Genomic DNA, 24,246 nt, shown 5'->3' on the forward strand with positions numbered 1-24,246 from the left:
AAACACAACTTGTTAAGTATTTCTCAATTTTGTGATAAAGGTAACTCAGTTAGCTTTACTTCTAATCTCTGTAGAATCATTAACAATGACACTAACGATATTATTCTTGAAGGAACCAGAAAAGGGAACACATATATTGTGGATCTCAATGAAGTTCCAGGTAGTAGTTTGACTTGCCTTAGTGTCATTGAGAATGATCCTTTATTATGGCACAAACGATTTGGCCATGCTAGTTTTTCTTTGCTTGATAAACTTAGGTCGAAAGAACTTGTGGAAGGACTCTAGCCATCAAGTTCCTAAAAGATAAAGTCTGCAGTGCATGTGTTAAAGGTAAGCAGACACGAATATCTTTCAAATCTAAGAATATGGTAAGCACCACAAAACCATTGGAACTTATCCATATGGATTTGTGTGGTCCCATGAGGATACAAAGCAGAAGTGGAAAAAGGTATGTGATGGTTATTGTAGATGATTTTTCCAGATATACCTGGGTTTTCTTTCTTGTAAGCATGGATGATACATTTGATCAGTTTGTTGCTTTTGTGAAGAAAGAATAGAGAAGAACAGGTCATCATCTAGTCCACCTGAGGTCAGACCATGGAACTGAGTTCGAAAATTCAAAATTTGACGAGTTTTGTGATGAACATGGAATGGACAACAACTTCTCAGCCCCCAGGACTCCACAACAAAATGGAGTTGTTGAATGGAAAAATAGATGCTTGGAAGACATGGCAAGAACAATGCTGATTTCCAGTGGACTACCTAGGAACTTCTGGGCAAAAGCTGTAAACACAGCTTGTTACATATTGAATAGAGTCTCTATTCGAGCAATAACCAACAAAACACCTTATGAGCTAATAAAAGGAAGAAAGCCAAATATCTCTTACTTTAGATCTTTTGGTTGCAGGTGCTTTCACTAGTAGAAAAATACAAAAAGGCACCGCTCAATGGCCACCGGTTTTCGAAAACCGGTGGGGTAAAAAATGGGCGGGATTAGGCATATTTATATTGCCACCGGTTCAAACCGAACCGGTGGCATAAATGTTAAAGGTCACCGGTTTTGAACCGGTGGAAATTCTTTTTATAAAAAACCCGGTCATATTTTTTTTTTCATATATAAACCCCTTTTATTTCCCAAACCCTAGCCTCTTCTTCTTCTCTCTCTTCTTCCTCTCTTCTCTAATCTCGTCCCCTCCCTCATCTTCTCTCTCTTCTCTCATTCTCTGATCTCTTCTCTTGTCCCCTCCCTCCCTCTTCTCTTTCCTCTCTTTAGATCTCTTCTCTCGTACCGCCGTTCATTCCACCCCGCCGCCGTTCTTTCCTCTATCATTCTTCTCCACCTTACCGTCGTTCATTCCACATCGCCGCCGCCGTTCTTTCTTTTCTCTCTTTTGCGACGAGGTGAGGGATCTATTTCTTCACCGGCGCCGCATCTTTGCAGTGGTGGTGGATCTCTTCACGAAGGTATGTGCTCTTCGCCTCTTCGATTTGAAATATAGGGTTTCTGATTTTTATTTAACTTTTTTTTTTGTGATTTTTATGTTGCGATGAGGTCGATGAACATGGTGAACATGTTGTTCTCGAGTCCGCCAAGGTTATGATGGTTACGGTGGTCGCGATCCATCTCTCTATCTCTTCTCGAGTCCTCTGCTTTAGATCTTGGTTATTGGTATGTATTTACTTTCCTTTTTTTTTATTGTTCATTAGATTTATTTTTTAATTGCTAGGGTTTTTGTTGTCTGTAAATGCTTGTTTAATTTTTTTAGTGATGGATATTTGGTTGCATGAATGTAAGGGTTTGCGTGATTGTATTGTGTATAATGTTGGAGGTGATTACTGCACAAAATTTGGCTGCCCAGATTGATGTTTGTTTGATGGCTACTGTTTATACTAATAAAAACAACATTAATCGGTGTAAAATTAGGGTATTATTTGATTGTGGTTGTTTTGGATGTAATAATGATGATGATTTTGCTACTTGATACTCTGATCAAGTTGAAAAAAGAATGTGAGGTAAGGATTATTGTTACATTTTAAAGATATAGCACTATATGATAAGATCTAGGAAAATTCAAAATGTTTTGGTGTGATTGAACATGAGTTGAGATTAGGGATTTTGAAAAGCTGTAATTAAACTTGACATTTAAATAACAAAAACTGATGCGTGAATGTATATTGAGGGAGTTACCTTTGCTAAGTTTAATTTACGATAGATTGATTTTCAGTGAAATTGGTTTTTATTTGATGAAGCAGAAAAATGTGAAGCTATTTTTAATACTGCTATAGCTTAAATCAGTTCAATTCTGTGCTAGTTGTTGTACCCGAGCTGAAACTCGGGTGTCTTAGAAGCAGGACTCCTGTGATTGTTAATTTCTGATAAAAAAGAAATGCTTAGTGTTGTCTTGTGTTTTCTTTTGAATGTAATGTGTTTAATTTACTAATTTTTTTGAGTTGATTTATATTCATCAACTTTTGTGTTTCATTGCAGTGATATGGATTCAACAATGCCGGCTTGCATTGCGATCTCCTGCCCCAATCTGGAAACCATGGAGATCTCTATGTTAGAGTCATCAATTAACCGTATATCTGGGTATATAAACCCTTTTCCTGTTTGATTTAGTCCATTTTGGTCTAAAAAATTCTTGTATAGGAAACCATGTTAGTTTAACTTTTCAGTTTGTGGCTCTAGTATCACTTGTTTGTGAAATGAGCTCCCCATTTTGCTCTCTATATCTTTGTGATATTGGATGATTGAACATTAGAAGATGAATTTGAATACTTGACATCTTAATTTAGGAAATTGTGCAAATATGTTTTAAAAGGATAGATGAGTTCAAACTCTTCTAGTAGACAGGAAACTTATGTAATGCAGTGAACTCTTTATGTGGCTCTCTATTTGAAATGACTTTGCAAGGCTGATTATTGTTTGTGGTGGTCTGAGCAACTTAACTGGTAGTTGATAGCTTACTCTCAGGCAGACTAGCTGCTAACTCATTGTTTCAATGTTGAGAGGATTTTATGCATTGGAATCCATTTACTTGTTGGTTTGGCTTTAGTACTTTTTTCTTTCACTGGATAATTCTTGCCAAATTTCCGTAGAAATGTATTAAATTGAGCCAAGTTTTACTCCTAGGAATGTCTAACCCTTCTCTGTGGTTTTATTTTCTTGAATTAAAGCTGAACTGAAATTCTGTAATTGATTTCCTGTCTATGATTTTCTTGACTTTCTGTATTAACCCTGTTTCTGGTAGAGAAAGGGAGCCAATATCACATTGAATTGTTATGCTTGGTGTAATTTGGCTCTCTTGAAATTGAATTAGTATTGCTCTGCTTGTTGTCTTTGATTAATACACACATCGAGATCTCTTATCTTTGTTTGTTGATGCAGGTGGCTGTTGGAAGATGTTATCTATATGCAAGGCTGTTGCTGCCTCGCCAAGGCTCGCTGCTGCAGTTGCTGCCTCACCACGTGTTACATTGGTGATTTTGTGTGACTTGTATTTAACAGTGACTTGTATTTTTTTTTTGGACCAAAATTGTAATATTACAGCCTTATTTTAATGAAAATATGTAAGTTTATATATATGTTAGTGTTTATATATCAATTTAATTGAAAAAAATGCAAAAAAAATAATTTTTTTTTTTAGTTTTTTTGGCCATTATTGGCACCGGTTTTGAACAGAACCGGTGCCAAAAATCCCTTTAAAAAAAGCAGGAATGGGTTTTTGCCACCGGTTAACCGATGGCCATAATAAATATTACCACCGGTTAACCGGTGGCAATAATCATTTTTGCCACCGGTTTTGAACCGGTGGCCTTTCTTGAGGTTATTGCCACCCCCCAAATGACCACCGGTTCAAAACCGGTGGCTTAGGGGGGTTTTGAACCGGTGGCTAAGTGGTTTTTTCGCCTAGTGTTTGTAAACAATAATGGGAAGAGAAACTTGGGAAAATTTGATGAAAGGAGTGATGAGGTTGTATTCTTAGGATATGCCTCAAATAGTAAAGCTTATAGAGTTTACAACAAAAGAATAATGTGTGTTGAAGAGTCTGTACATATAATTTTTGATGAAACTGACTATGTGATTGATGTACAGGATGATGATGATGATTTCGAAATAGGGTTGGTAAGAAGACATGACCCTGATGAGGAATCAACTGCATCCATGAAGTAGCAAGACAAGAATCCTACAGCTGAAAATCAAACAGCAACTGAGACAGAAGTTCCTCAAGAGGAACATCCAGAGCCTGATAACCCAGAATATGATAATCCAGAGCCACTGAATCAAGAGACGGAAGAAAATGGTGCTGAATCAGAAAGATTGTATCCAATCAAAGACTTTACCCCTAAACGTTGGAAACATCAAAAGTCTCACCCAGTGGACATGATTATGAGTGACATAACCAAAGGAACTCAGACTCGGTCCCAACTAAGGAACTTTTGTACATTTTACTCATTCCTATCTACCATGGAGCCAAAGAACTGTGATGAAGCCTTACAAGATGCAGACTGGATTATAGCAATGCAAGCTGAATTAAGTGAATTTGAAAGAAACAAAGTCTGACACCTAGTTCCTAGACCGGAACACCAGAAAGTTATTGGATTGAAGTGGGTGTATAGAAACAAGCTTGATGAACATGGAATCATTGTGAGAAATAAGGCTAGGCTGGTTGTCAAGGGGTACAATCAACAAGAAGGCATAGACTTTGATGAGACATTTGCACCAGTTGCCAGGTTAGAAGCTATACGCATTCTTATTGCTTTTGCAGCTTTTATGGACATTAAGTTGTTTCAGATGGACGTCAAATGTGCATTATTAAATGGCTTATTAAAAGAGGACGTCTATGTGGAACAACCCCCTGGATTTGAAGATCCAGAATTCTCAAATCATGTCTACAAACTTGATAAAGCTCTTTATGGGCTGAAACAAGCACCTAGGGCATGGTTTGAGAGGTTGTCTAAGTTCCTATTAGATAACGATTTTAAAAGAGGAAAAATAGACAAAACATTGTTTTTAAAATCTAAAGGAACTGACATTTTAGTTGTACAAATATATGTAGATGATATTATTTTTGGTGCAACTAACGAATCTTTGGTGAAGTATTTTGCTGACCTTATGAGTAGTGAGTTCGAAATGAGCATGATGGGTGAGTTAAACTTCTTTCTTGGATTGCAAATTTAGCAAACTGAGAAAGGAATAATGATTCACCAGCAAAAGTATGTGAAGGAACTCATAAAGAAATATAAGATGGAAAGTTCTAAAACTATAAGAACACCTATGGGAACTAACATCAGACTGGATGAAGACTCAGCTGGAACTTGTATAGATCAGAAGATGTAGAGAGGTATGATAGGTTCCTTATTATATTTAACTGCTAGTAGACCTGACATATCATTCAGTGTAGGCTTATGTGCGAGGTTCCAAGCCAATCCAAAGGAATCTCATCTTAAGGAAGTCAAGAGGATACTTAGGTACCTCAAAGGAACTGATGACTTATGTCTCTACTATCCAAGAAATGAATCAATTGATTTAGTTGGATACACAGATGCTGACTATGCAGGTGATCTAGTAAATAGAAATAGCACATCAGGTATGACTCAATTTCTTGGACCATGCTTAGTTTCTTGGGGTTCCAAGAAACAGAATACAGTTGCTTTGTCCACAGCAGAAGCTGAATATGTAGCTGCTGCAGCTTGTTGCTCACAAATGATGTGGATAAAACAACAAATATGTGATTTTGGTTTGAAATTTGAATGTGTTCCAATTTATTACGACAATACTAGTGCTATCTGTATTTCTAAAGATCCAGTGCAACATTCTAAGGTTAAGCATATCCACATTAGACATCACTTCTTAAAAGATAATGTGGAAAAAGGCTATATTAAGTTGGAATTTTGTCCTACTAATAATCAAATTGCTGATATTCTAACTAAGCCTTTGAGCAGAGAACGCTTTGAGAACATCAGACTGGAACTTGGGATGATCAAGTTGAATTGATTGCAACTGAAGTTCCCAAATATGGTATTGTCAATTACAAGATCAATTAGGAGAATAAAACATATATCACAAACTTGGTGTGATAAACATAACGGGAATGTCATCGTTGGTAAACTCTTGGAGGTTAGTGAAATTAACACTCATTTAAACTGTACATATTATTTAAGGCAATGTAGACATGTATATGACTTGTTCCATGAATTTTTATTTTAAAATTCTGTTTTCAAGAAAAATTATCTTCTGGAAAATTCTTTATTAAATAAATTGTGAAAAGATAAGTCTTGAATTAAAATTCCATCCAGATTAATCTTCAAAACAAGATAAAATTCATTGTTCCTAAAACTAACCCTTCAACTTCAAAGCACCGTATCACATATTTACTCTCCTATAAATACTCACCCAACCAAATCCACTAACTCACAATCACATCAAATTAAACCTCTCAAACTCTCTCAACCACAAATTTTTTTTACAGCTAAACCACAATCAACCATGGCCGACGAAAACCCTAAGAACCAAGAAGCTCAATCACCCACCAAATCTGCGAGCTCACAACCAATTAACCTGGAACCTCCCAATGAATTACTTCACACCTCATCAGAACCTAAAAATACCAAGCCAAAAGCCGTTGAAGAAACCGCTACATCTTCTACCACAAGCCTCCCAAATTTCCTCGTTCGAATTGCTGAGTGGAAGAAAAGAAAAGCTGAAAAAACGGAGAAATCGCAAGACGAGCAAATTAGTGAAGTAGAGGACGAACCTGAAGAGGCAAAGGATGATTCTGAGGGGGAAGAAGATGAGAAAGCCTTGAAGAGTCAGGATGACAGGTATGTTGTAGGCTATAGAATAAATGATGCATGGTGTAGAATGGTGAATTTCAAATTTCTAGATCTACTTAAGTTTCAGGGTTGGGATTACTTGTTTACTGTGAAAGCAAAAAATTACTTATATCCTCTGGATATGGATGAATTTGTTAAGGAATGTGAATTTGAAGATGGTGTGTGTTATAGCAAAGTGAATGGGGTTGATGTTGAATTTGATGCTGCTAGACTAGGAACTCTGCTTCAAGTTCCATGTGAGGGGTTTGATACTTATATGAAAGGGGCTGTAACTGTGAAGGTGGAAGGGCATACTAAAACTGAAATAATTAATTATTTGAGTGGTAGGAAAGGTACAAGTGTCATGAATCACAATGATCTCTCTCCTTTGCACAAATTGTTATTCAACTTGGTTAAAAAGTCCTTGGTTCCAAGGACTCAAAAGAAAAATGAATTGTGCTACTTAGATATGGCCTTAATCTTTTGCATGTCCAAAAGAATTAAAATTAATTTCCCAACAATCATGCTCCAACACTTAGAGCACTGTAAAGAAAAGGAATTAAAAATAGGATATGCTACAATTCTTGCTTCTGTATTTGAAGATTTGGGTGTGAAATTGAAGGAATTTCATGGGCGTATGAGGGAGAAAGGAGAAAATGTGATAAATGAAACCACTCTGAGGGGATTAAGCCTTGCTGTTATGAAGTATGAAGCGCGGAAGAAGAAAGGGAAGGAAGAGGAGTCACAGCCGAGAGGTCCTGTTAGGAAGAGCAGAAGGCTCTCGGTTGGAACTCAGGCCAGGACAAGTGCAAATGATCCCTTGGAGTTAAGTGAAGGAGATGGAGGAGCTGATGAGATAATCACTAATTTGTATAATAGACTTATGCAGGTTGAAGGACAGCTCATTGACATGGCAGGGAAGATGAAGGTAATGGAGAGAAGCAATGCATCTCAAGCTAAGGAGTTCCAGAAAGCCTTTTCAAGCCTGGAAGCACAATTCAAGAAAGCTCAAGAAGACAACAAAGCAGATCTTGAGCAAATCATAAGAGCGCTTGATGTCTGATCACCCTTGCAGCCTATCCCATCCATCCTTTAACTTAATCCATTTTCTGTTGGTTTTAGAACAATGATCTGTTTTCCTTGGATGTTTTTGAACTTTATTTGTTTTTGAATATTTTGGAACTTGGTCTGTAATATTTTAAGTACTCTGGATGGTTGGCTTTTGTTAAATATTATGGAACTTTGTCTATATATATGCATGCATTGTTGAGAATAAACAGGAAAATTTGTGTGTAAGCACTAGCTTAAGAGAGCTAGCCAGCGCTGCTTCCAGCTTCCCACATTCGATGAATTGCCTGTGGGGTTGTGAGTAGATGAATAAAACTTTGAAAAATCAGGTTTTTGATAATGCCAAAAGGGGGAAAAGCAGGAGCAAACTTGGAAGATGAAGTTGTTCTAGTTCCACTTGAGTAAGTAACAAAGGTTGTTCTCTTCTCTATTTTTTTAGGTTGTTCCTTGCTTTCTGTTTGTTTTTCATTCTTTTTGTTCTGTTATTTATTTCTGTTCAGTTTCTTTAATTAACCTATGAAAAAAAGAAAAAATGGAAAAATGAAAAATGAAAAATGAACCTTCTGTTTCTTTACTTATTATCCTCAGGAGTTTGCTCAGTTTGTCATCATCAAAAAGGGGGAAATTGTTGACCCTTATGAGGTTTTGATGATGATGTTAAGAATTGAGCAAACTTCCTTTTAATAAGGATTTTCTAGTGTTGTGATGTTTGCAGGTTCAGTAGGCGTTGAGGGCTGAAGTAGGAACTGGGACAAAGGAACTTTAGAAGATCCATGAGGACAAGTAAAAGTCAGAAGAAGAGTTCCAGCAATGGAACTTCCCGAAGTTTCTCAACAGGAACTTCAAAACGGGTTGTAACGACCTGGTTCCAGTGTAATGCTGGGGTAAGCCACAATAACCAAGGATTAGTGCAAAGATCAAGATATCAACTGAAAAAGATGGACTTCATAACTTGTAGTTGTATAAAAGATAAGTTTGTTTAATAGGTTGATGTAAACCCATTAATGGTTGTTGCGCATGGAACTTATTAGAAATTAGATAAAGCTTGGCAAACAAACTAATTCGTAAAAGATAATTATAAGTTTTATGAAAAAGTATTTATTTGATTTTATCCTTTAAAATCTGGTTTAACTCGGTTTTATCTTTTTCATAAAATTCTATCTTTTAACAAAAAACGAATTTGATAAAATTTGGTTTTCATAAAAAACGAAATTAAATTTGTTTAGTTTCGGTTTCAAAAAGATAAGTTTAGATATCTGTTTAACTTATCTTGTTTGCGAAAAACCTAGTTTATGGGATGAGAAACTTCTATAAATATAGAAGTAATTCAGCTTAGAAAAATGAGAGTTTTAAGCGTGAAAACTACTTAGTGCTTAAGAGTAAGTTTGCCAAAGGTTTAAGCTTTATCATTTTGATTTCGGGTTTCATGTGTAGCTTTCCATTTATGTGTTAGAGTGTGTCTTTGTGTTGTAATTGGTTTTGGGGTGAGATTGTGAAATTCTCTTAAATTCACGTTTGAGTGTATAAGTTTGAATTCTCTAAAATTCGAGTGGTAGTCAGTCACCCCGAGTGTGTCTTGGGTTGCACAGTGGAGAAAGGAACCTGAGTGTGTATTGGGTCGAAAAAGGTGCCTGAGTTTGTCTTAGGTCTGATAGGATAGGTTCTTATCAATTAGCAAGTGTCTTAGGAGGAACTTGCGAAGCAAAGGTCTGTGTAATAGGTTGTACTAGGAGAGTTGCCTATTATAGTGGAATTTGTTTATAAGTCCCAATAGGGCCGAGGTTTTACTTCCAGTTAGGCACTGGATGGTTTTCTCGTAAAACTTGTTGTGTGCTTTAAGTTTCTTTATGTTTTTGTTGCTTATTTCCGCATAAGTCCGCGATTGGAACCTACTACCATTCACCCCCCCCTCTCGTAGTAGTTCATCTAAACTAACAAATTTTATCTTTATTGTCTTTAATTTCATTCATTTTCGATAATAAACATCTAACATATTCCATTTATAAAATTTTACAAAATGTTTGAATTTTTAAACAATAGGCAATAAAATCATTGCAGCTTGGTGTTAACCTCTTGTTGATGTAATCAACTGAGAGTATAAATATATATACAACTTAGATTCTTGTATTAGGTTTTAGGGCCTAAACTATATATACATTTTAAACATTATTCTCCTTTGGTGTTGTAGGACATTATCAAACAGTCTTAGTACATTATTGAGTAGCCTTAGTATATTACTGAGGACCTTATCGAATAGCCTTAATGCATTTTAGCGTACCAATTTTAAATTTAGGAAAATTTTTTAAAAAAAAACACCTTTGATAGCATAATATTTTCAAAAAATTACTACCTTATAAAATATTTCTTTCAAAAACCTACCTTATGTAACAATTATCTTTCAAAATACTACCATGTGGATTTTTTATGATTATAATTATAGACTTTGACCATTAGATAACGTCTATTTTAGACATAATTAATATAGAATTCATCAGTTGCAATAAATTTGAAATATTTCATTTGACTGATATATAATCATTCATACATAAGCTTATCAGTACCTTCAAAACATAGTATTTTTTCTGATATAAAATAGCTCTAATATTGAAGTTTTTCATATAAAAAATGAGCCTAAATTTATCCAATGACCTCTCTTGATTAGCTTATGCAACTACTCAGTCATAATCATGAAATATTTCAATTTATTGATATATAATCATTCATACACGAGCTTGCTTAACCTTGTCAATACCTTCAAAACATAGTACTTTTTCTTATACAAAATAACTCTAACATTGAAGTTTTTCATATACAAAATGAGCCTAAGTTTATCCAATGAGCTCTCTTGATTAGCTTATGCAACTACTAATCTTCGAAATGATGTCATCTCTCCAGAACCTTCAAAAGCAAACAAGACAAGCAGTATATAAAAAGTTGATAAGAGAACACTATTTTATTATCATTACGTTAGATAAACAAGATATATTCAATTATCAACTTGGAAAAGAGTGAGATATTAACAAATTTTATCTAGTATAAAGAATCAGTCATATGATAGAAATGTGCATGAAAAACCTTGAACAACAATGCAGAACAACTTTACAAATGCAATTTATCTATATCTATGCATCCCTATAGAAAATAATATCCAGCACAAGTTTAGTAAATCAATAGATCAAGACACATAAGATAGGATGGTAACAGCAATACAAACACGGCAATGACAAGTATTGCAATCCAATGATCCAGAGAATATTGCTGACAAAGTATCATATCATATAAGCAACAAAGAAAAGGTAGGTAAAAATTTATTAAGAATCAACAATGAGTGCTTTGTCTTGGGTGCTACATGAAAATTCACATTTCAAGTTGTACAACCAATAATTATATATTAGACTATTGCTAACACTTTACTTTATTTCAAACTTTCAAATTGGAGAGAAAATTCAGATAACGCACCACACTGCTAAATTCAATAAAATAAACACATTTTAATTTTCAACATATGAGCTATATAATCATACACGTTTTATTATACTATTTACAATTTTACCAACACATATAATTCTAACAGATTATATTTCTAAGATTAAAATTCGACAATAACTGTACATGAACACAATCACCCTCACATAAAACCCCAACATGCAAATCAAATCTCAAAAAACTCCAACATGAATAACTTCAGTGACCTCAAAAGAAATCCCCTAAATTCTACAATTGCTCACCTCACATAAATTTATATAACAGTTGTAAGATTTTTCTTAAAGTCATTGAAACCTTTATAAAATTGTTTCATCAATTTTGTATTATGGTCATCATAATACTCAATCATTTCAACTCGGTCTCTAAAACTTGTATGTCCCTGTAAAAGAGCACATGATTTAAAAAATAAAAAAAAAATCAAAAGAAAAGTTCTAATTTGTAAAACATAGAAAATAATCTAATGTGTTTCAAACATATCCTGCACATTCTATCGAAATGTGCTAATGTATCTTCCAAAACTTGATGCAACAGCCCATTTCCATAGGTTTATAAAGCGGGTGTTGTGTGTTTTTGTTGTTCGCTGAAACTTGAAGATTCCTCAACTGTGGATCATTTAGAAGTAAATTTTGAAATTACAACAAATGTTCGGTGTTTTTGAAAATATTGACAAAGTGTCCGCTTATACCTGCAACTACCATTTCGAGCCTAATAACAACACTAATTCTGATATGCTTTGTCCAAAAAAAGATACGAATGTTTCAAAAATTCATCCACTTCCCTAACAAATAAAAAAAATAATTTATTATTAATATGTACATTAACAATTATTTCATAAATTTTTGTGTGAACACACCTTTTTAATAAAATTGTTAATATAAATGAAACAAATTGTTATACATATTACTTTACTAAGAATATGATAGGGATGAACAATTACCCCAAAAATCTCAATATTGCCTCCATAATACTTCGTATCCCCCATCCCAAAATACCAAACATAATTATCATTATCCAAAATTAAGATGGTTAAAATCAAATATTGGTTTTTATAGGTCATTATATTGAAATTAGCTATATATATATTTTTACGTAATTTATTAATTTATTAATTTTGAAGATAAATTGTTTCGTATAACTTAAAATGCTTCATATGTTATTATCATTGAATGTGCTCTTACACACACATATATATACATACATATATATATATACATACATATATATATATATACATATATATATATATACATATATATATATATACATATATATATACATATATATATATACATATATATATATATATACATATATATATATATATATATATATATATATATATATATATATATACATATATATATATATATATATACATATATATATATATATATACATACATATATATATATATACATATATATATATATATACATACATATATATATATATATATATATATATATATATATAAGAATATGAATGTTAATCGTATTGATTTGAATCTACTTATTTACACATAAATCAGAAACATATATTGCTCGTACTTGTTTTTAAAAAAGAGTAATATACATAATACATAAATAATTGGCAATGCAAGCTCATATTATTGAAATCATATACTCGGAAATAGAAAAAAGATTCGAGAGAAAACATATACTCGGAAATAGAGTTCATACTATTGAAATATAAAGAAAATACATCGAGAGAAGAATCATTTTTGGGATTCTCATCCTTAGAATTAGAAAATAAAGATTTAGTAATGGCCACAAGACCTAAACTTTCAGTTTCCTTAAAACCTAAACTAAACTCATTGTCGGATTATTCGAACATCTCTCCTTTGCGTTTGGTGATCTTCAGGTTGTCACATTTATGGTTAATCTACTTTAAAGTCTTCATCCATTCATGCTTAAAAGTTTCGTTGGAAGGGGTGATCAATGAGTAAGGGTCAAAAGTTTCATTCTGGATGGCATTGTGATTAGCTATTGTAGCAACATGGTTTTGCTCTAGTCCAAGTAGCAAATTAAATGCTTGTCTATCATAGCACCCTAGAGTTGGGTGTTTTGATTGAACGATTTTAAAATCGTCATTCAAGAAGTAGCAATCGTGACATATCTCGAATCCAGGCTTCTTGATACCTTCTAGAATAAGTAGTTTTGGAAAGTCATAGCATGTGTAATATTCTCCCTCCCTAACAAATTGTCCGTTAAGGGTTTTATTATAGGGTAGGAGTAAGGAGATTATCCTTTTCTTGTTGTTGTCTTTACGTGCTTTGACCTTAGCATCGTGAGATTTGAGTTCTTCTTTGGTTGGTTTATATCCTTATCCAAAGGAAAAGCTTTTCTTTGGGATACGAAGCAAAAGAGATTTCTTCATTCCTATTTCCAAAGGCATCCCAAAAAAGTAACTACTCTTAAATAAGATTTTGTATACTATTAAGGTGGAATAGGGATCAAGATTGAATGGTTCTTCAAGGCTTTCCTCAATTTCTAGTGTGCAAATTGCCTGCGCGGTGAATCCCCACATGTCCTCTTCATCATTATCATGGTTTATTTCACAAAGGATTGATCGTTTATTGCGATTTTAAGAGGAGAAGCATGTATAGTCATAGGAAAACTTTGACAGTTCAACCTAATCATTTGGTGGAGCGAAGATGGTATTGCTCCAAGCTCATGTATCCAAGGACGTCTAAGAAGAAGGTTAAATGTACGTTTAATGTCCATGACATGGAATTCAACCATCTTTTGTATTGGGCCTATGGTAATTGGTAGCTTAATAGTTCCACACACCAATGTCCTTGAATTGTCATAGGCCCTAATTAATGCTTTGTGTTGCTGAATGAAAATTATTTCTGGATTAAGGCCTAAATATTTCACAGTTTGTAATGGGCATACGTTCACGATAGACCCATTGTCAACTAAAGTAAGAGGGGTGTTGTATCCCTTGCACCCCACAGTTAGATATAATGCATTGTTGTGGGTAGTGTCTTTTGAAGGCAAATCATCACTAGTAAAGATGATTGATTTGTCGAATTTTTCGCTAGTAAGCAAGCTAACGAAATCTTGTGGAGTTGTGTTTGTACTTACTGAAAAATAGTTAGAGCATTCATAAGAGAATTCCTATGTTCTTTATAAATACTTAGGAGTTCCCAAATGCTAACATTCGCCTTAGATTGACAAAGTTGTTTGACCAATGGATCTTCTACCTCAGGTGGAGGTGGCACTTGATTTTGAATTTGATTTTGAATTTGATTTTGATTAGTTGAATATCCATTTGGTTGTGTTTGGTAAACTCGGCCAAAACGAGCTAAATGATCTACCTCGTTTGGGTTAGTTGTGGGGTTCATGAACCAACTTTCTTCTAGAGGATTTGAACGCGCCTCCATTTCAAGATGCTCCATGAGTTGTGCTTGATGCTATTGTTCATCTAAGGAGAGATTTGATAAACCTTGTGATTTCCCCAAGAAATTATCCCAATCAAGCGTTCCTCTTGTTTTGTTTTGGAGACAAGGTGTAGGTGGGACGACGGCATACTTAGAGACATATAAGTCTTGGAAGTCGTCCCATAACTCACACACTTCATTAGTCGCCACTACAAAACTAGTTTTTAGCAACGATGAAAGTCGTTGCAAAAAAAATAGTCGTTGCAAAAAACATCTTTCGCAACGACAATTTTCGTTGTAAGGTCGTTACGGGTATGGGCGTCACTAAAAATGGGAGCAACGACTTTTGTCGTTACTAAAGATACATTTTTCACAACGACAATTCTCGTTACCATAATATTGTCGTTGCCATACATAGTGTTATTAACCATATGAAATATATTTATAGAAACAACAATTGTCATTGTCTAAGATATGTTTTGCAACAAAAAATAATATCATAGCAAAAATTATATATTTTAGTTACGATAAAAGTCGTTGCAAAACATGATTTTTGTTTTTTTTTTAAAAAAAACAATAAAAATGGTTGAACTGCTTGCATATTTATTACATTCAAAACAGAAGTCCTTATACATTGTTGAATAATCTGTGTAAAATTCTATACACTACATGTTTACCTTTATCTAAAATGAAGTTATATACATCAAAACCACTACAGAATTACCAAAATTACTAACTAAAGCTAACATACACGGATACACCAAGAGATAAACTTATGTCAATGCTGCTAATACTCTACTTGTTATCATTTGCCAAGACAAGATAATAAGCCAAGTCAATTCTGTGATGGTTATGACACAAATGGCCTTAACCTCATGTCTGCATCATTACAGCTTTAAACCAGCAAATAGCACAAATCACTAATTAATACATACTCATGGGCTTATCATGAAATTATATATTAATAAATTAAAATGTACTTGGTATAATAATTACAAGGTTAAATTATTAGCTAGTTTATCTGACAAACATTTGAATCATGTATAATATCATCACTCAATTACATGCATGTTTTCATGAAATAGATAAATATAATTACAAGTTAGTGATTCTAACTTACTTTCATTTAATTCTTTTATTAGAATATCGATTTATCAGATAATTCATGTATAAGGAATTGCTACCCTACTTTTATATGCAAGGTGAGAGGGAAACAAGTGAGATTCCATAAAAAATTGTACGCCTCTTGCTTTCCACACTTTCTTAACATATTCAATTTATTCCTTTCATGTGAGACTGTAGTAAGATAAAATTGTCGATTCAATCATAAAGAGAACACAATCAAGGATACCAAATATATGTGTAGCTTTTCGTTGAAATAAAATAAGGTAGTACTGAACAACTTTATGTGAATACATTACACACATTACCTAATCAACTTTGCTCAAAACAATTGCAATCAAGAATCAACCAAAACTTAATGAAACAAACAAACTATTGCAATCAAGAATCAACCAAAACTAAATCAAACAAACATGAACAATGCAGTAATGGCATTACTTTTTTTTTGGGGGGGGGCAATTAAAGAAAACCAAACAAGCCTAAAACCTCAACCTACAATAAGGAAGTTCCTTTGGCTCTCATTACAACGACAAGAATGAAACGTATTTATCCACTCAATTAGTTATGTCCTTTCTTATCTTGTCCATATCAATGATGAAACGTATCATACAATCATGTTTTACATAGCAGATTCTTATCATATAATGCAGCAATTGCCTAACATTATTCCTGTCCAAGAATTTCCTAATTTGATTCATAAATCATTACAACACCGACATCTCACCTCTCAATAAATCAATATACGACGTAGTGCCATTATAAATTAGGCATAATTAAGTGATCCAAGATAATTTATTTAAATATCTAATAATTTGGCAGGATTAAAATACTGTAGTATGTAGCTGTAGAGCAGACGTGTACCTAATTCTCCTTCATGGTTGACAAATGACAACTTAACATACTATACGCAATTACGCAAACATTTATATACTCTATCTGTTTAGAAATAATTATTATATTTTTAATTTTATATTTGTCAACCCAAAACTTTAATTACTTTGTAATCTGCCATCTAATACCCAAGAGGTTAAGTCAAATATTTGAGAATCAATGTAATCATACAAGTTTTACCATCATCTAATCTAAACAAACAAAATCAAGAAGGGACAAAGCAACCAAAACTAAATCAAAATCACGAATCAAAATCAACCAAAACTAAATCAAACAAACAATTGCAATCAAGAATCAACCAAAACTAAATCAAACAAACAATTGCAATCAAGAATCAGCCAAAACCAAATCAAACAAACATGAAGAATGCAGTAATAACAAAGCAGTAGCAGACTTGTATTACTAAAAGGTTGAAGATGACCACTTACAGGTTATAATCACGGCAGTATTTTGCATTGTATTTTGCCTTCCATCCAGCGTTTTCAAGGACCTTGTTAGCATTGTTCTGCACTTCCTCACATGGAACAGAGTGATGGATACGACAATTGCTGATAGTCGCATCATCAGTGTTCACCTCATCGCTTTTGATTCCGCAAATTTTACAAATCTACTATAGAAAATAAGATTTCACATCAATTTACTAGATATATATCAATTTTATTAAGACAATCAATAATTGATAACAACCTCAGTATGAAGTTTTTTGTCGAGTCGAGAAGTTTGCGCACATATCGCTCTAACCAATGCTGCCATTGCCTGAAACAAAATCATCACAAAAGTATTTAATCGGACATAATATGATCAAAACTCAAGAAAAATTAACAAATTATAAAACCTAGGTTAATGATTTAGTCCTAATTTGATAAAAGATTACCAAAATATAGTAAGAAAACAATTGTAAGAAATTGTAATCAACGAGAATGAAATAAAAATCATCATCTCAAAAGTATTTAAATCGGACATCATATGATCAAAATTTAACAAAACATTAACAAATAATAAACCTAGGTTAATAATTTAGCCCCAATTTGATAAAAGATTACCAAAATATTGTAAGAAAACAATTATAAGAAACTGTAATCAACGAGGAATGAAATAAAATCATCATCTCAAAAGAATTTAAATCGGACATCATATGATCAAAACTAAAAAAAAATTAACTAATTATAAACCTAGGTTAATGATTTAGCCCCAATTTGATAAAAGATTACCAAAATTTTGTAAGAAAACAATTGTTAGAAATTCTAATCAACGAAGAATGAAATAAAATCATCATCTCAAAAGTATATTAGTAGAGAGAGAAAGCAGACTTAGATTACTAAAACGTTGAAGATGACTTACAGACAACAATCTCAAATGAAAGGAAATCGAGTAGGAAAGAAATGGAGTGCAACTCCATTATATATACTGTTGCTATAACAGTATCAATATTCGTTTGCAAATGTTGAAGGATTAGTGAGAATGAAAATTGGAAGAAAGAAAAAAAATCGTAACAGAATTCTAGATGAGACTCTCAGTAACAAAAGAGAAGAGGAGGCGCGGCTCAGTATTGATCGAAAGAGAGAGAAATGGAAGTAAGGGTTTTGAACTTTTGATCACTAGAGTTGTTATATATAAATATATAATTGTTTCAAAAAAAAATGTTTTGGTTGATTTTATGTGTTTCTTAATTTAGATTTCATTTGTACATGCCGTATAATTTTTTATCAATAAATTATTTTGTTTCATGAAATTTCAGGTTGGGCTCGTATCGATCCATTTAATATATTAGGTCAAAAATGTTAACCCAAACTCGTTATTTTAAGATCAGATTCGGGTGGAGTTTACGAATTGAGTTAGCTTTTTCCAGTCTTAAGTATTATAGCAGAAAATTTAATTATCAGGTACTTTTATTGACAAACTTTTTAACATGGTCAATACTCAATACACATTATTTTTCCGTAGGGAGGCCCAATTTTGGAAAAATTTGGCTCGCTGATAGGATCTACAATTCACACAAGTCACTCACACGTGCCAACCTTTATACAAATAATTGATCCCTACCTCCTATCACCCCCTCTATGACTCGCTTTCTAACTCACATAACATATTTTACCTTTACTACGATTTTGCAAATTTGAAAACGTCTTCTTTCAATTGATGCATACCTCCTTTCACCCCCTCAATGACTCGCTTTCTAACTCACATAACATATTTTCTTTGTTAAATTGTGACTCGAAATCTAGTAGGGCTGACTTTGAACGCTTATATCTCTCAAACTACAACTGGTTTTAAGGTGATTCAAGTTGGAGGTGATAGCTTGGTTCAAGAGCTTTCCAACGATAGGTCATATACCCGATTTCGATAAGAAACAAGAAAGTTATGACCGTTTTACAAAAACCTGACGAAGTTGGAAATTTGCAACGAGGCTGCGAGCTATAGCTCTATGCGAGTGAGCTATAGCTCGGCCCTATGAAGACTTGCGGCAGGTATGAGCTAGATGCCGAGCTATAGCTTGGTATTTAGGTTATTCTAGGATAATTTATGGAATATTTCCTAAAATTATATCTTTTCTATGACGGCTATTTGAGTATACTTGGGGAACAATCTTAGAGTTTTATTAGGGTTACCTTGTGTTATAAAAGGACCCTTTAGTCAATCAATTAGATCATACCTTTCTTGAGCCATTAGATTTAGGATTCCTTGTATTATTCTCTTGTTTCTTTCTCCATTATAGTGAAGAAGCTCTCGAATCCCCCACCCGTGGATGTAGGTCTATTTTGTCCGAACCACGTAAATCCTTGTGTTTTTTGTTTATCTTCTTTATTGTTTTTCTTGTCCTTTATTTCATTGACTTGTTCCGCATTAATCAAACACAATTACACCCTTATTTCCTACAAGTGGTATCTAGAGGCAAGGTTTTAAGGTCTTAAGGTTTAGGTGTTTATAGATTAGTTTGATTAAATTATGCCAGTGAAATTTGATATTGAGAAATTTGATAGGCAAGTGAACTTTGGCCTATTGCAATTGAAGATGAAACCATCTTGGTTCAAAGTGGTTATCACAAGGCTTTTGAAGGTGTATCCAACAATCCTTCGGGCATGACGGTGGATACGTGGGAGGAGATCGATTTGAAGGCTCTTTCGGTAATTCAATTATGTCTCTCTGATGATGTTTTGAGAGAGGTTGCCAAGGAGACGACTTCTTCGGGTTTGTGGTTGAATTTGGAGTCACTTTATATGACAAAGAGCGTGACCAACCGTCTACTACTCAAATCTAGACTTCATGATCTTCGTCTAGAAGAAGGTAAACCGCTTAAGTCTTATTTAGATGAATTCTTCTCTATTATTATGGATTTGCAAAACATCGGTGTTGAGATCGATGATGAGGATATGGCTATTAGGTTGTTGTGTTCTTTACCGCCTACGTATAAGCATTTTCGAGATACTTTATTGTATGGTAGAGATGATTTTAGTTTAATTGGAGGATGTTAAGGATGCCTTAACCTAGAGAGATTTAATTGACAATAAGTTGGTTAATAAATCTAATGATCCTGCTCAAAATAATGCTTTAGCTGCTCATGGTGGTAATAAGAATTTTGGTAAAGGAAAAGTTTGTAACTATTGTCATGTGAAGGGTCATATCAAAGCCGAGTGTTGGAAATTAAAGAAGGAGAATGAGGAGAAGTCCAATGAGGACAAATCCGCAAATATTGCCAATACCGACGATGATGATGATTATGCACTTTAGGGTTATGAGCTTTGGGGTTGCATTCTACGATCTCTTCATGATAAGTTCACCTTTGAGATCTCTTGGTAAAACGAGAAACCGTGTGGATTTTTGGTATGGAGTCTATGATAGATTGCTTTTGATTTTCGTTTGTAATAAGTAAAAATCTTGGTTATGCATTAGATTTTGTTCTAGTTATGCTATTTCTTATCTCAATTTTGGTACTTTTGTGATTTATTAAGTACAATTGTAATTTAGAAATTCTTGATGTAATTTTTAATTTTCTAGAATTGCTTAAGTTTTTTAGTTTGATTTTTTTGAGATGAAGAAGTGTTTGAAGAGATTTTGGTCAATTTTGATAAGCATGTTTGGCGTCGGGACATTATACTCTCAATCTAGGCCATGTGATGGTTTTGTGTACGGAATTTTGTGTTCGGAGACGCACCGGTTCACAAGTTATGGAAGATGTCCGTTTGGTGATAGCCTAATGTGAGTAGGCTTATGGAGTTTTGTTTAAGGTGGAGGTTTTATGTTTTATTATGAGCATTACTTCTTGGTTTTTGGTTTAAGGTGGAGTTACCTTGTTTTTTGGTTGATTTCAAGTCAAGGTGGAGATTGTTAAATTGTGAATCGAAATCTAGTAGGGCTGACTTTGAATGCTTACATCTCTCAAACTACAACTGATTTTGAGGTGATTCAAGTTGAAGGTGATATCTTGGTTCAAGAGCTTTCCAACGATAGGTTATATGCCCAATTCCGATAAGAAACGAGAAAGTTATGACCGTTTTACAAAAACCTGACGAAGCTAGAAATTTGCAACGAGGCTGCGAGCTATAGCTCTATGCGAGTGAGCTATAGCTCGGCCCTATGAAGACTTGCGGCAGGTATGAGCTATCTGCCGAGCTATAGCTCGGTAATTAGGTTATTCTAGGATAATTTATGGAACATTTCCTAAAATTATATCTTTTCTATGACGGCTATTTGAGTATACTTGTGGAACAATCTTAGGTTTTATTAGGGTTTTCTTGTGTTATAAAAGGACCCTTTAGTTGATCAATTAGATCATACCTTTCTTGATCCATTAGATTTAGGATTCCTTGTATTATTCTCTTGTTTCTTTCTCCATTATAGTGAAGAAGCTCTCGAATCCCCCACCCGTGGATGTAAGTCTATTTTAACCGAACCACGTAAATCCTTGTGTTTTTTGTTTATCTTCTTTATTGTTTTTCTCGTCCTTAATTTCATTGACTTGTTCCGCATTAATCAAACACAATTACACCCTTATTTCCTAACATTCTCTTTACTGCGCGTGGAGTGACTTGCCCTTTCTTGGCGTTTATATTGGGTTGTGTTTAAACACTTTACGACATTGGGTTTTAGAGTAAATAGCTCGATAAATTAATTAAATGTGTATATTACGCTGTGTTTAAACTTTTTATTTTTCATGCACGGCTTTTTCAATTGTTTACAACTTATTTTTCAGGAAACATCTATGTAATTATTCAACAATGCAATATTGCAATATAGGTGAACTTTAAATTTACCTATAATATATTTACCTATAATATAAATAAATAATAATATAAAAGTGCATAAATGTAAGGAGAGGGAAAGCTCAACACTCATCTATCTATCTATATATTATACTAAAAGACAAGCGCCTCAATGTGAGGTTGACAAATGTCACTCTCTCATTGGCTTGTCTTATGTATAAAATATATCTATATAATTACTGTTTACATATCTAAGTATAGTTATTTTTGTTCAACTTTAAACAATAAAAGCAAGTTTCTATACATGCATAAGATTTTCATGATTTCCTAACATAAATATTGATTTAATTTTTAATAATAAAATATATACTTTCCAATACTACAAATAATCCATAACGTCTTTCCAATCTTTATTTGTAGTCAATTTAAAGAATAATAACTAATTTGAAGCAATATGATTAAAGTAGCATAATTAAGGAAACAAATATTTCGTATTTTGAAAGGCTAATATTGTTTTTTTTTTATATAAAAATTAAATAAAATCAATAGAATTTAGTTTGACGTCAATTATGAAACCAATACGAACATTTTTAAAAAAAAAAATCAGATGTACAATAAAATATTGTGCACCTATTATAAAAGCTACTCTGTAATAAATGAAAGTTATTTATGCTTTATTGATAAAAGTTACCCAAAATAGTCTACAAATTATCCTAAATTCAATGCAAGTTATCAGATGAATACAAAAGTTTTTGATAAAAATACAAAATAGTGTAAAAATTACTTTTATCGTTTTTTGTACTCCTTGACAAATCCTGAATGCTGAGCCGAAATGTTGTCTTGGAAAAAAAAATATATAATCTTGAACATAAATTTAATTTTTAATCGGCCTTTCATTTTCTATACAATGCCTTTTACAATGACCTTTGTTTTTTCTTACATAAAAAAAAAAAATTGAACCAAAAACCAATCTAAACAACAAGAATAAAAGTTAAATTGAATTAGACATTTGAATAGGTATAAAATGTATTATAACTATTAATCGTGTTTAAAATTGTAATATTCGTATTAAGTATTAACAATGCTATTACTTATGATTTTTTTTTAGAAAAACTAACATTTTGATTTAATTGTTCATTGTTAATGTACTATACTAGATATACAACAATCATGTTCAATAATTTATGTTGTTTTATACATAATAATACTTTTTAACTATAATTTAGACTTTCAAATCAACATTTTATAATAAAAAAATATACATGTCATTTTTATTACACCTAAACATTATATAATAAGTCATATTGTTAAAGTTCTAATTACATTATTGAAATGTAGGTATAATACTATTTTCATGTACTTTACATTCTATGTAATTAAGTATAGTATGAAAGTTAATATATTTTGTGTAAAATAGTATGTGTATATAATATAATATTTTTTATAATATACAAAAGTATATGTATATAATATAATATTTTATAACACGGGTCCTCCATACCAAGTGTACAGGTTGTTGGTGTAGTGGTGATTGATACTACACTTAGTATGGAGGACCCGTGTTCAATCCCCTGCAACAACAATCGGGAGGGGGTGGAGCCTAACAATCCAGAATTGATCCTCGAATCCGGATTAGCCCAAAGGGAGAATCGGATAGAAAACCCAAAAAAAATGATCGAGCAACTCAATGCATATATGACGGAAATTAACTTATTCTTTATCTATCTTATACAAAACTTCAAAGTCTATATTTTTTTTTCAAAATATAATAATAACATTTGTAAATTTTTGTTAATATGAAAGATATAAACCTATCAAAAATGTATATATAGTTCAATTGTTTAATATTATATCAAATGCATAATTTATTAAAATTATTTGCATGTAGTCATTAAATGTGTTGGATGTTGTGTAGCTATGCAATGTTCAAAACTTTAGTTGAGCTACTTTGATTTAGTGATTGTATGGTAAAAAGATATTGACTTCGATCTTGAAATATAATAGTCTAATAAATTCTAAATAGAAAAATTAAAACAAAAGAAAATGAAAATAGTAAATGGCTTTAAATATTGAAATAAACATAACCTTTTAAATCAATTTAGCGAATTCAAGAGACAATTTTAAGGCTTTTAAAATTAAATGGGAGAAATATATGTAAAAGAACATTTTCAGAGATATAAATGTTCATGCACTATTATAAGAGTTTTTTTTAACCTTTTTATAATTAAGGTAGTGATAAATCTTAATATATACTCCGTATATTTTATTTATATAAATCCA

The 24,246-nt window shown here is 32.7% G+C and overlaps 1 long non-coding RNA gene across 1 annotated transcript; it reads left to right on the top strand.

Annotated features, from left to right (window-relative positions):
• The first annotated feature begins 921 nt into the window (after nt 1–921).
• LOC145559510 (uncharacterized) lies at nt 922–3,506 on the top strand. Its single transcript, XR_014092741.1, has 3 exons — nt 922–1,669; nt 2,489–2,590; nt 3,389–3,506. It is a non-coding gene; the product is annotated as an uncharacterized LOC145559510 (long non-coding RNA).
• The last annotated feature ends 20,740 nt before the right edge of the window (nt 3,507–24,246 follow it).

This window comes from Chenopodium album, chromosome 9, assembly GCF_948465745.1.
Source record: "Chenopodium album chromosome 9, dcCheAlbu1.1, whole genome shotgun sequence".
NCBI classification, from domain to species: domain Eukaryota; kingdom Viridiplantae; phylum Streptophyta; class Magnoliopsida; order Caryophyllales; family Amaranthaceae; genus Chenopodium; species Chenopodium album.